Raw genomic sequence first — 12,500 nt, forward strand, 5'->3', positions numbered from 1 at the left:
TTTTTTTTTTGTCGTTTTATTTATTTATTTTTTTCGTCATTTTAAGTTTTTATCTTATTTCCTTTCATCTTTCTTTTTTCTTTCCTTTTCTCTCCCCTTCATCGTTTTTCTTATCTACCTATCTTCTTTATTATTAGCATTATGTCACTAGCTATATCTTCGTTATCCTAATTATGCTTCTTCTAATTACCCACAAAACGTATCCAATCGTGATATTTCCTTTAATATTTTTTTCGCCCCTTCTATTAAAACGATCTACCTAACTATTTTTAACATACGTGATACTGAATTTTTGGTAGTCACATTAACTCGTTTTCCATGATTTCCTGTTTTCCTCTTTCTCGCTGTACAGTCATAAAATGGTCCAACTTTTCCTCCCTCGCGAAAGAACGATCTGGCACGTTTTTTTTTTTCCCCCATTCTCGTCCAAGTTTATTGACCCCGTTTCTAAATCATTAAAGAAAACGATGCTGTTATTTAGCTTACGATACTTTTTTTTTATCTTTTTCTCATTTCTCATTCTCGTTCAGTATTATTTTTCTTTATCAGTAAAAAAATATATAAACCATTCTGTCACATTTTTTTTTCCCCTTCGTGATCTAAGTATTATCGCTAAGTCGTATTTTTTCCACTTTATTCTCTTTTTTTCGTTTCTCATTCTCTTCAAACATTCAATATTATTTTTCTTTATCACTTAAAAAATATATAAACCATTCTGTCACATATTTTTTCCCTTCGTTACAATCAAAGTATTATTGCTAAGTCGTATTTTTTCCACATTTTTTTGCTATTTCCCATTTCCCATTATCTTCAGACGTTCAATACTATTTTTCTTTATCACTTCAAGAATATATAAATCATTGCCACATTTTTTTTCCCTTCGTTACAATCAAAGTATTATTGCTAAGTCGTATTTTTTCCACATTTTTTGCTATTTCCCATTTCCCATTATCTTCAGACGTTCAATACTATTTTTCTTTATCACTTCAAAAATATATAAATCATTGCCACATTTTTTTCCCTTCGTTACAATCAAAGTATTATTGCTAAGTCGTATTTTTTCCACATTTTTTGCTATTTCCCATTTCCCATTATCTTCAGACGTTCAATACTATTTTTCTTTATCACTTCAAAAATATATAAATCATTGTCACATTTTTTTTCCCTTCGTTACAATCAAAGTATTATTGCTATTTCGTATTTTTTCCATATTTTCATCTCTTTTATCATTTTCCATTCTCTTCACACTTTATATTTCCTCATTTATATGCCCACATAAACGTTTTTTTTGCAAACGTTTCCTTCTCCTCATCTATTCAAACAGATTCCGATTTTTTTTACCCCCGGCACGAACGGAGCAAAGGAAATACACGTCATGACCTTCTATGAATGTACTATAACTAACCACAACGTACACGCAGCTAATACGTTTTCTTTCTTGGTTATAAAAGTGAGTCACGAAGTCCACAGTTGTATTAGGTAAAGACCCGCAGAAGAAGAAGGATTAAAAAAATACATAAGTGAAAGGAGACTGAAGAATTATAAGTGAAAGGAGACTGAAGAATTATAAGTGAAAGGAGACTGAAGAATTATAAGTGAAAGTTGACTGAAAAAAAAAAGTATCAGAAGAAGATTGAAAAAGTTATTTGTCAGAGAAGATTTGACAGAAAAAAAAACTCTTAGATTCCCCAAAGTCTTATTGAGAAGGTGAGAAAGTGTGTGTGTGTGTGTGTGTGTGTGTGTGTGTGTGTGTGTGTGTGTGTGTGTGTGTGTGTGTGTGTGTGTGTGTGTGTGTGTGTGTGTGTGTGTGTGTGTCGTTTCATCCATTACTCTTCATCCTCCCAATCATATTTCATCCACCTATTCAGTTTCCGTAATTTCCCTTTCTAATTTCCTTTCCTTTCCCTTTCGTCCACAGGTAGCAACGCGGAGCCATGTCACCTGTCACTAAAACCCTTAGCTTCTTCGCAGGTGTGATGCTGGTGGTGCAATTTGTACAGCCAGGTAAGGGCTAACATACCTTTCCTTATTATTATTATTATTATTATTATTATTATTATTATTATTATCATTAACTTTGTTTTTCTTTTGCATTCCCTTAACAAACTCCTATCTCTCCCTCAGCCTTCCTTCCCTTCCCTATCTCTCTCTCATATTAAGTGCTGCATTCCCTTAACAAACTCCTATCTCTCCCTCAGCCTTCCTTTACTCTCCCCTTTCTCTATCATAATAAGTGCTGCATTCCCTTAACAAACTCCTATCTCTCCCTCAGCCTTCCTTTACTCTCCCCTTTCTCTATCATAATAAGTGCTGCATTCCCTTAACAAACTCCTATTTCTTCCTCAGCTGCAATTCGATGTGAACGAAATCAGTTCTACATAAACGAGACCGCCGGTGATGTCATTGCCAGCCATCCTGCCTTCGAATTTCTATGCCCATTCAAGGTCCATCCAAACGGCAGTCTTTACATGGAAGCAGGTCAACAACTTCCAGAATCAGGGTACGAGTGTTGGCCACTATACGCATTTACCAGCTCGAACAATAGGTATGTCCTTGCCTATATTGCAAAGACAGAAAGGACAGATTAAGTTGGAAGAGCTTCGCCACCTACATCACAATAGGCTGGTTATGCAAGTCTTTATCCCTCAGTATCACAAGGGCGAAGAGGAATGCAGAGAGAATAGAGGATGCAGGAATAGGTTAGAGAAAGAATAGACTAGTCGTGCAAATCGTTTCGTTGTTGCTTTTAATTTGGTCAGCTCTAGTACGCCAACTTTCTCGCAAGGAAAAGGGGAACCTAGTCAGAATCCTCCTCAGGTCTCCTCCAGTTCAACCTACAGGGACCTTCGCATTCCGTTCATAAGAGTGACGGTCGTACTTTTCCTCCAGCCTATACTTATTTCAGAGGGAAGGGATTTACAGCCCCTTCATTATCTCTTTTGCGAATCCTGAAGTGTACATATTTCTCTAAGTACCTGAGCTTCTTGTGAGCTTGTTATTGATCCCTCCATGGAAGGCGTCGATGAAGAAAGGGTCGGGTACTTCTCACATGCAGGCGTTTCCGTCGAATACGTGTATCTCATCCAAAGGCTTTAAACACACTGATGATGGTTGTGGAAGGCAGCATTTCCCCAGATAGATGTCAAAATTTCCCTAAATTGGTCACAATTTCCCCAGAATTGTACAACACTGCCTCATTGTGTGTCAGCTTATTTTACTTGTTATTCCTGCTACTACTTGTAAAATCCATAAAACGGTAGCTATATATTTTTGTAATGAAACCACCTAGGCACATTGAAATAAATATGTTTGCTCAAAAATACAGTTTTCTATTTCCATTAGACCATCACAAATCAGCATATCAGTGACATATCTTTTAGCAAAACTATATACCAGTATACTTTGAAGATATAGGAAAAAATATGCCTTTTTGGACACTAGAAAAAGGATAACAGTAGTATGATATAGCAACAGCTTACATATTACGGCCAAGTTGAAAAAGAAGTGAGAAATATATAATCACATTGTAATTACACATCACAAGGTACGAAATTAATGTTTAATAATTTGGCATTACGCTTTGGTAAAAAAAATAATAAAATACTGGCCTTATTTCCACTGAATATCATCTTCATCCATCACAGAATGGGTGTAACATATAGATTAACTATGCTTTGGTAAGAAAAAGTAAAATACCGGCCTTATCACAGAATGGGTGTATATGTAGATTAGCCCTTTATTGACTTGTAATGATAGTATGACACATTTTATCGGAGTAATCCTGAATTATTTCACTGAGCAATGATAACCTGAAATTTCCCCAAATTTGCCAGTTTCCCTAGATTTGTCACTAAAATTGATGAAATTTCCCAATCTAGTGTCATTTCCCCCAAAAGTGGGAGCCCTGCACCAGACCCGTGATGGTAAAGTTAGTTAAAAGTTGTGATGGTAAAGTTAGTTAAAAAGTTGTGATAAGAAAGTTAGTTCAAGAATTGTGACGGTAGAGTTAGTTCAAAAATTATGATGGTAAAATTAGTTCAAGAATTGTGATAGGAAAGTTAGTTCAAGAATTGTGATGGTAAAGTTAGTTCAAAAATTGTGATAGTAGAGTTAGTTGAAAAATTGTGATATAAATATTAGTTTAAAAATTGTGATATAAATACGTTAGTTGAAAAATTGTGATAGAAATATTAGTTCAAAAATTGTTATGATAGAGTTAGTTGAAAAATTGTGATAGAAATATTAGTTCAAAAATTGTGATGGTAGAGTTAGTTGAAAAATTGTGATGGAAATATTAGTTCAAAAATTGTGATAAAAAATAGCTGAAAATTTGTAATAGAAAAATTAGTTGAACAAGAAAGGATTGAGCCATTTTAAAAGGTTACTGTTGACGATAATCTGTCTGTGTGTTTCTGTTACTGTGTGTAAGTCTTGTCAAACCAAAACAAAATAATAATAATAATAATAATAATAATAATAATAATAATAATAATAATAATAATAATAATAATAATAATAATAATAATAATAATAATGTGTTAGTAATTTATTTGTAACGAGGACGTATTTTTGTGTTTGTTTGTGTTTATTTACTGGTGTGTTCAAATGTCTCTGTATGTTTGTATGTATGTATGTATGTAAGTCATGTGTGTGTGTGTATGTGTGTGTGTGTGTGTGTGTGTGTGTGTGTGTGTGTGTGTGTGTGTGTGTGTTAGAATGAATAAACTACGGTACTTATAAAACACATGATTTTTGTTTTATTTGAAAGGAATAATGAGAGGAGGAGGAGGAGGAGGAAGAAGAGGAGGAGGAGGAAGAGGAGGAGGAGGAGGAAGAAGAGGAGGAGGAGGAAGAGGAGGAGGAGGAGGAAGAAGAGGAGGAGGAGGAGGAGGAGGAGGAGTAATGGAAGGGTAAGACTTAAATGTGTTTATTTGGAGGAGAGAGAGAGAGAGAGAGAGAGAGAGAGAGAGAGAGAGAGAGAGAGAGAGAGAGAGAGAGAGAGAGAGAGAGAGAGAGAGAGAGAGAGAGAGAGAGATTACTGTATATACACCTACACAACGCTGTATAGTTAACTCTTTCTCTCTCTCTCTCTCTCTCCCCTTATCAACGCCACACCTTCATCACCAAACCACACACACACACACACACACACACACACACACACACACATGGCTTAGTGTAGGTGTGTGTGCGGGCGTCCAAGGTTTCAAGAGGAGGAGGAGGAGGAGGAGGAGGAGGAGGAAGGGGAGGAGAAAGAGGATGAAGTTAAAGGGCTATGGAGGACAAGGGAGGGAAGAAGGGAGGAGGAGAAAAGGGTAAGAGGAGGAGGAGGAGGAGGAGGAGGAGGAGGTGGAGGAGGAGGTGTTACGTAAGCGAGAAATGGAAAGAGAAGAAATAAATAAAAAGGAAGAAAAAAAAAGAAAAAGAAAAAAAGAAAGGAAAAAAAAGAGAGAAAAAAAAAGGCAAATGAGAAGGAGGAGGAGGAGGAGGAGGAGGAGGAGGAGGAGGAGGAGGAGGACCAAATATGAATAAAAGAAGGTAGGAAGGAAAGCACGAGGAGGAGGAGGAGGAGGAGGAGGATAAGGGACGAAAGGGAAGAGAAAGGAAGAGGAGGAGGAAGGAAAGAAGAGAGGACAGAATGAAAATGAGAGGAAGAGAAGGAAGAAGGGAAGAGAGAAAAAGATAAAAAGAAGGAAAAGAAGAGAAATAATAATAATAATAATAATAATAATAATAATAATAATAATAATAATAATAATAATAATAATAATAATAATAATAATGATGAGAAAATATACAATAATTAACATGGAAATATGGAGTGTGTGAATCATTAAAGGGCCAACTCACACACACACACACACACACACACACACACACACACACACACACACAAGGTCTCTGCGAAATGTCCGTGTGGTCCTTTTAAAAGTGTACATGACGTGTGTGTGTGTGTGTGTGTGTGTGTGTGTGTGTGTGTGTGTGTGTGTGTAGCTTCTCTTTCTCTTTCTCTCTAACCTACAATGAAACAATAATAATAATAATAATAATAATAATAATAATAATAATAATAATAACAACAAACAAACAAATGATATAAAAAATCCTGTTACAAACCAGACCAACTCTCTCTCTCTCTCTCTCTCTCTCTCTCTAGTGTATTTCAGCAGGAGGAGGAGGAGGAGGAGGTGATCTGGTTCTTTTCTCACATAAGGGACAAGAGGAGGAGGAGGAGGAGGAGGAGGAGGAGGAGGAGGAGGAAGAAGAAGAAGAAGAGGATAGACTGAAAGGGGAGGGAAAGGAAGGGTCATATGAGAGAGAGAGAGAGAGAGAGAGAGAGAGAGAGAGAGAGAGAGAGAGAGAGAACAAGAACAAGAACAAGAACAAGAACAATAATAATAATAATAATAATAATAATAATAATAATAATAATAATAATAATAATAATAATAATAATAATAATAATAATAACAAAATGCAAAGGAATTCGAGGCAAGTGTGCAAATGAATGTGTACAGGTGTGTGTGTGTGTGTGTGTGTGTGTGTGTGTGTGTGTGTGTGTGTGTGTGTAAGACCTTGAATTTACCTAACTTTTCTATCAATCGATGTAATAGTCTCTCTCTCTCTCTCTCTCTCTCTGCGCGTAGCCTAAGAAACAAATTTGATGAACTGCGATGTCTTGCTCTGACAGAAAACTTTGACGTAATTGCTATAACCGAAACATTTATCGACACCACTAATATTGATTTAAGTTCCGAATATAACATAGATGGCTACAGATTCTTCAACAATGATCGTGTAAACCGTAGAGGGGTGGTGTCGCCCTTTTTGTCAAAAGCTACTTGCAACCTACTGACAAAACACCAAGAAACAGTAACGTTGAACATTTGTGCGTGCGAGTAAACATTGCAAAAGTCAATTTAAATATATCTGTCACTTACAGGCCTCCGGGGCAATCACTTGATGGCGATCTTGAAATGTACAGCGTCTTAAGGCAGTCACTTAATAACAGCGACTCACTGATACTAGGAGACTTTAACCTCCCCCATATCGACTGGGCGACACTGTCGGGTACAGAAGGTGAGTCCCATAGAATGATCGAATTTCTAGAGGAAAATTATCTAAGCCAAATGGTTTCTGAACCAACTCGACAAAATAACATACTTGACCTTGTTATAGCGACCCAAGATAACCTAGTCAGTAATGTCACGGTAGGAGAACACCTCGGTTCCTGCGATCATAAACTAGTGCGCGTTGACATTAGAGCTCAAACATCGGTGACTGAAAATAAAGTTAAGGTGCCCAATTTCAAAAGAGCCAACTTCGTAGAAATCCGACGAAAACTAATAGATATACAACTATCAGATGACGGCAATGCAGAGGACGCCTGGCTAAACTTTAAAAATCACTTACTCACTCAGCAGGACACATTTGTACCCTTGTGCGAGAAGCGAATTAACACTAATAAAAGTCCACCTTGGTTTAATAGCGAAATTAAACACTCAGTCAAGGAGAGAAAATTGTCTTACAGGTTAAAGAAAGACCAAAGCACGCCCGAAAACATTAGACTTTACAATGATGCAAGGCGACGAGTAAAAAGATTAGTGCATCAGGCAAAGCGTAGATATGAAGAAAATATTGCAGCCAACTGTAAAAATAATCCGAAATCCTTCTTCAGTTACATAAACAACAGAAAGGCGATCAGAAGTGGAATTGGACCTTTAATAAACAGCGACGGTGCACTAGTGACTGACAGCCAACACGTTGCAAACCTATTAAATAATTACTTTTCCTCGGTGTTTAATAATAACAGTCCTCCCACCACCACCACCAACACCAGTACTAATGTAACTCCCGAGCATGCATTGTCTAACTTTGAAATAAAACCCGATGAAGTCCTTAAAGCCCTCCAATCACTTAAAACAAATAAAAGTCCTGGACCTGATAAAGTATATCCAACTCTGCTGAAAGAAACAAAGAGCGAAATACTCTCCTCCCTCACAACCGTATTCAATATGTCCTTGCGACAAGGCATTGTCCCTTCAGATTGGAAAAAGGCTAACGTGACACCGATTTTAAGAAAGGAGACAAAAAAGTACCAGGTAATTACAGGCCCATTAGTCTAACTTCGGTTGTAGGTAAGCTACTTGAGGGCATAATTAGAGACAAAATTGTGAGTTACCTTGAAAGCCACTCATTAATTGGGGACTCACAACATGGCTTCCGAAACAAAAAGATCCTGCCTATCAAATCTATTAACCTTTATAACGACCTCTTCACTGTTTATGACGTAACCAAATCACTGGACGTAGTCTATCTTGATTTCCAGAAAGCGTTTGATAAAGTCCCGCATCATAAATTACTTTACAAATTAAAACAAATAGGTATTGACGGTCAGGTAAACCAATGGATCGCGAATTGGTTGAGCAACAGACAACAAAGAGTAGTGATTGACGGATTTAACTCAGAGTGGGCGGCTGTCACTAGTGGCGTCCTCAGGGCTCGGTTCTTGGCCCAGTGTCTTCATTATTTACATCAACGACGTGGATGTTGGACTCAATAACCGCATTAGTAAATTTGCAGACGACACAAAGATTGGTAACTCGGTTCTCACTGACGAAGACAGGCAAAGCCTCCAAGAGGATTTGCACAAAATTTCAGCTTGGTCGGATAGATGGAGATGCCCTTTAACGTAGACAAGTGCCAGGTCCTTCAAGTTGGAACGAGGAATAAAAAGTTTGATTACGAAATGCGCGGCGTTAAACTCAAAAGCGTTCAATGCGTCAAGGACTTGGGGTCAAAATCGCGTCAAACCTCAAATTCTCACAGCAATGCATCGATGCAGCAAATAAAGCGAACAGAATGTTGGTCTTCATAAAAAGAAACTTTTTATATAAGAATAAATATGTAATACTCCCGCTCTACAACAGTTTATTCAGACCACACTTGGAATATGCGGTACAGTTTTGGTCTCCTCACCATGCAAAGGATATTGATAAATTAGAAGGTGTTCAGCGTCGGGCAACGAAAATTATCCTTCCTTGCGCAACAAATCCTACGAAGAAAGGCTTTCACCCTTAACATGTTCTCTTGAGAAACGTCGCCTCCGAGGAAAACTGATCGAATGTTTTAAAATACTTAATGGTTTCACGAATGTAGACAGATCAACATTGTTTATGATCGATGACACTTTGCGCACGAGGAACAATGGCGTAAAACTCAGATGTAGACAAGTAAATTCAGACTGCACCAAATTTTTCTTCACCAACGTTGTAGTGCGAGAATGGAATAAGCTTCCACCATCAGTGGTCCAGTGTAACACGATTGACTCCTTCAAAAATAAGCTCGACCGTCACTTCCTTCAACTTAATATCAACTAGAGTAGAAATGCAACGTTTTGGAGTCTTCTGATTAATGTAAAATCACTTAGGTTTAAGGACAGACCACCAAGTCTGGACCATGGGGTCTGTGTGGTCTGATTTTCTATGTAAATCTATGTAAATCTCTCTCTCTCTCCGTCCTTGTCTCTCTCCCAAAAAGCGGAAACGGGCGATTTTGCAGCCTACACACACACACACACACACACACAGAAAAGGAAATCGGAAAGCCGTATGTGAGTCTGTGTGTGTGTGTGTGTGTGTGTGTGTGTGTGTGATTTGACTGAGGCTAAACCAATCAGTCTCTCTCTCTCTCTCTCTCGATTACAATCTATAATTTTATCTCACATTCCTCCATCTTTTCCTATTCCTCCTCCTCCTCCTCCTCACCTCTGTTCCTCTTCCTCCTCGTCTTCTCTTCTTCCCGTGGGAGGATTAAGGAAGGATATCCTGTCGGGCTCCTCCTCCTTTCCTCCTCGCCCCCTCCTTCCCTTTCCTCTCTTCTCCCCCACCCACCCTCAACCCCTTCCCTCCCTTCCTTCCTAATCTTCGGGCAGGATGTATAGAGGAAGAAGAAGAAGAAGAAGAAGAAGAAGAAAAAGAAGAAGAAGAAAAAGAAAAAGAAGATGAAGAAGAAGAAGAAGCAGAAGAAGAGGAAAAAGAAGAAGAAGAAGAAGAAGAAGAAGTGAACATATAAAAAGACAAAATATTAAGAATGAAAAAAAGAAGAAAATGAAGAGGAGGAGGAGAAGAAGAAGAAGAAGAAGAAGAGGAGGAGGAGGAGGAACTAGGAGGAAGAGGACAGACAATTAATCATTCAAAACACATCTCTCTCTCTCTCTCTATTGCTAAATTAGAAGGTGTTCAGCGTCGGGCAACGAAAATGATCCCTTCCTTGCGCAACAAATCCTACGAAGAAAGGCTTTCTACCCTTAACATGTTCTCTCTTGAGAAACGTCGCCTCCGAGGAAAACTGATCGAATGTTTTAAAATACTTAATGGTTTCACGAATGTAGACACATCAACATTGTTTATAATCGATGACACTTTGCGCACGAGGAACAATGGCGTAAAACTCAGATGTAGACAAGTAAATTCAGACTGCACCAAATTTTTCTTCACCAACGTTGTAGTGCGAGAATGGAATAAGCTCCCACCATCAGTGGTCCAGTGTAACACGATTGACTCCTTCAAAAATAAGCTCGACCGTCACTTCCTTCAACTTAATATCAACTAGAGTAGAAATGCAACGTTTTGGAGTCTTCTGATTAATGTAAAATCACTTAGGTTTAGGACAGACCACCAAGTCTGGACCATGGGGTTTGTGTGGTTTGATTTTCTATGTAAATCTATGTAAATCTCTCTCGGGGGCTTTTGTTTACATCATCTTCCCTTTCCGCCGGGCCGTGACGTCACCAGGCACGCGGACCAATCACAGAGCCGGACCAGCGTGACGTCATGGCCGACACACGTCCCCGCACCTTTTTTCACGGGACTCCTTTATTAAATTCAAATAAAACATGGAAGCACTCGGCAAATGGTGTTATAAAGGTAATAGAACTAATGACCTTTGATTAATTCTATATATACCTTGAAATCGTGTCTTATAGCTAGTTAATAATAGAAATATGCAATGCTAGTGTGTAGTTGGAATTAGAACCTTTATCGGGGCAGGATGGAGTACACTAACACCAGACAGGAAAACGCAAGATAACTATGAATGAGATACAAAGAGGGAAAGAAAAGATGAAATGGAGGGAAGGGAGAAGGAAAAAAAAGGAGGATTGGAGGAAAGAAAGAATTTGAAACTTTAATGGATAGTGAGGTTAGGTTAAGTTAGGTTAGGTTAGGTTAGGTTAGGTTAGGTTCACAGGAGCTGCCTTGTATTAAAAAAAGTATAGGAAATGGAGGGAAGGGAGAAGGAAAAAAAAAAGAAGGATTGGAGGAAAGAAAGAATTTGAAACTTTAATGGATAGTGAGCTGAGGTTAAGTTAGGTTAGGTTAGGTTAGGTTCACAGGAGCTGTCTTGTATAGACACACTTGTTTTCATGCGTTATAAAAAAAAACAAGAGAAAATGTGGGAAGAAAAAAATATAGAGTACTTAAGTTTAGGCAAAGATGATAATGAGCAGTGAAAATGATGATGATGATGATGATGATGATGATGATTCTTCACTGTCAAGGAAAGTTACCAAGAATCAATGGCAGGAAGCTAAAAAATGTTGCTTGTGAGTACTTGTTTAGTCACCCCAAGGACGTCGGGAGGGGAGGTCATCTCTCTCTCTCTCTCTCTCTCTCTCTCTCTCTCTCTCTCCTATACTGTAATTATTTGCGTCCTTATTGCGTATTTGACCAACATGTCGAAATGAGAGAGAGAGAGAGAGAGAGAGAGAGAGAGAGAGAGAGAGAGAGAGAGAGGGGGGGAGGGGGTATTAGTAACGATGACCACCTCTTGACCACACCAATGTCACCCCACAGTCATTTCCGATCCCCTCTCTCTCTCTCTCTCTCTCTCTCTCTCTATGGAATGTGGAAGGAAGGATGAAGAAACAATCTCTCTCTCTCTCTCTCTCTCTCTCTCTCTCTCTCTCTCTCTCATTCATTCATTCCAAAAAAAGCAAAAAAAATATATAAAAAAACACGTACTTCTCACAATATATGCACACACACACACACACACACACACACACACACACACACACACACTACCATAGGCTGTGTTGGGCATTGCTGAGGTTCTTAGAAATACTTCCCTTACCTGCATTCCTCTTTGGTTCCGGGGATAGGTTGGTAATAAAACTGTACCTGAGGAATGCTTGTGTGTGTGTGTGTGTGTGTGTGTGTGTGTGTGTGTGTGTGTGTGTAAGAGATGGATGGATGGATATATAGATAGTGAGAGAGAGAGAGAGAGAGAGAGAGAGAGAGAGAGAGAGAGAGAGAGAGAGAGAGAGAGAGAGAAAGAGAGAGAAAGCCTATTGATGAAAAACTATTCTGGGTATTTCATCTCTCTCACTCTCTCTCTCTCTCAAAGTGCCTAGTGAACCGAATGATTGAGGGCACTCTCTCTCTCTCTCTCTCTCTCTCTCTCTCTCTCTCTCTCTCTCTCTCTCTAACCTCATCCTA

The 12,500-nt window shown here is 38.5% G+C and overlaps 1 protein-coding gene and 1 long non-coding RNA gene across 2 annotated transcripts in view; one reads left to right on the plus strand and one right to left on the minus strand.

Annotated features, from left to right (window-relative positions):
* Window positions 1–12,500, minus strand: part of LOC127010051 (uncharacterized protein DDB_G0271670-like) — a 56,841-nt gene that overhangs the window by 43,512 nt on the left and 829 nt on the right. The gene's annotated exons all lie outside the window — the stretch shown is intronic.
* LOC127010053 (uncharacterized) lies at window positions 1,497–4,535 on the plus strand. The gene is made up of 3 exons (XR_007762827.1): window positions 1,497–1,707; window positions 1,919–2,004; window positions 2,347–4,535. It is a non-coding gene; the product is annotated as an uncharacterized LOC127010053 (long non-coding RNA).

This window comes from Eriocheir sinensis, chromosome 42 (genome assembly GCF_024679095.1).
Source record: "Eriocheir sinensis breed Jianghai 21 chromosome 42, ASM2467909v1, whole genome shotgun sequence".
Lineage (NCBI taxonomy): Eukaryota > Metazoa > Arthropoda > Malacostraca > Decapoda > Varunidae > Eriocheir > Eriocheir sinensis.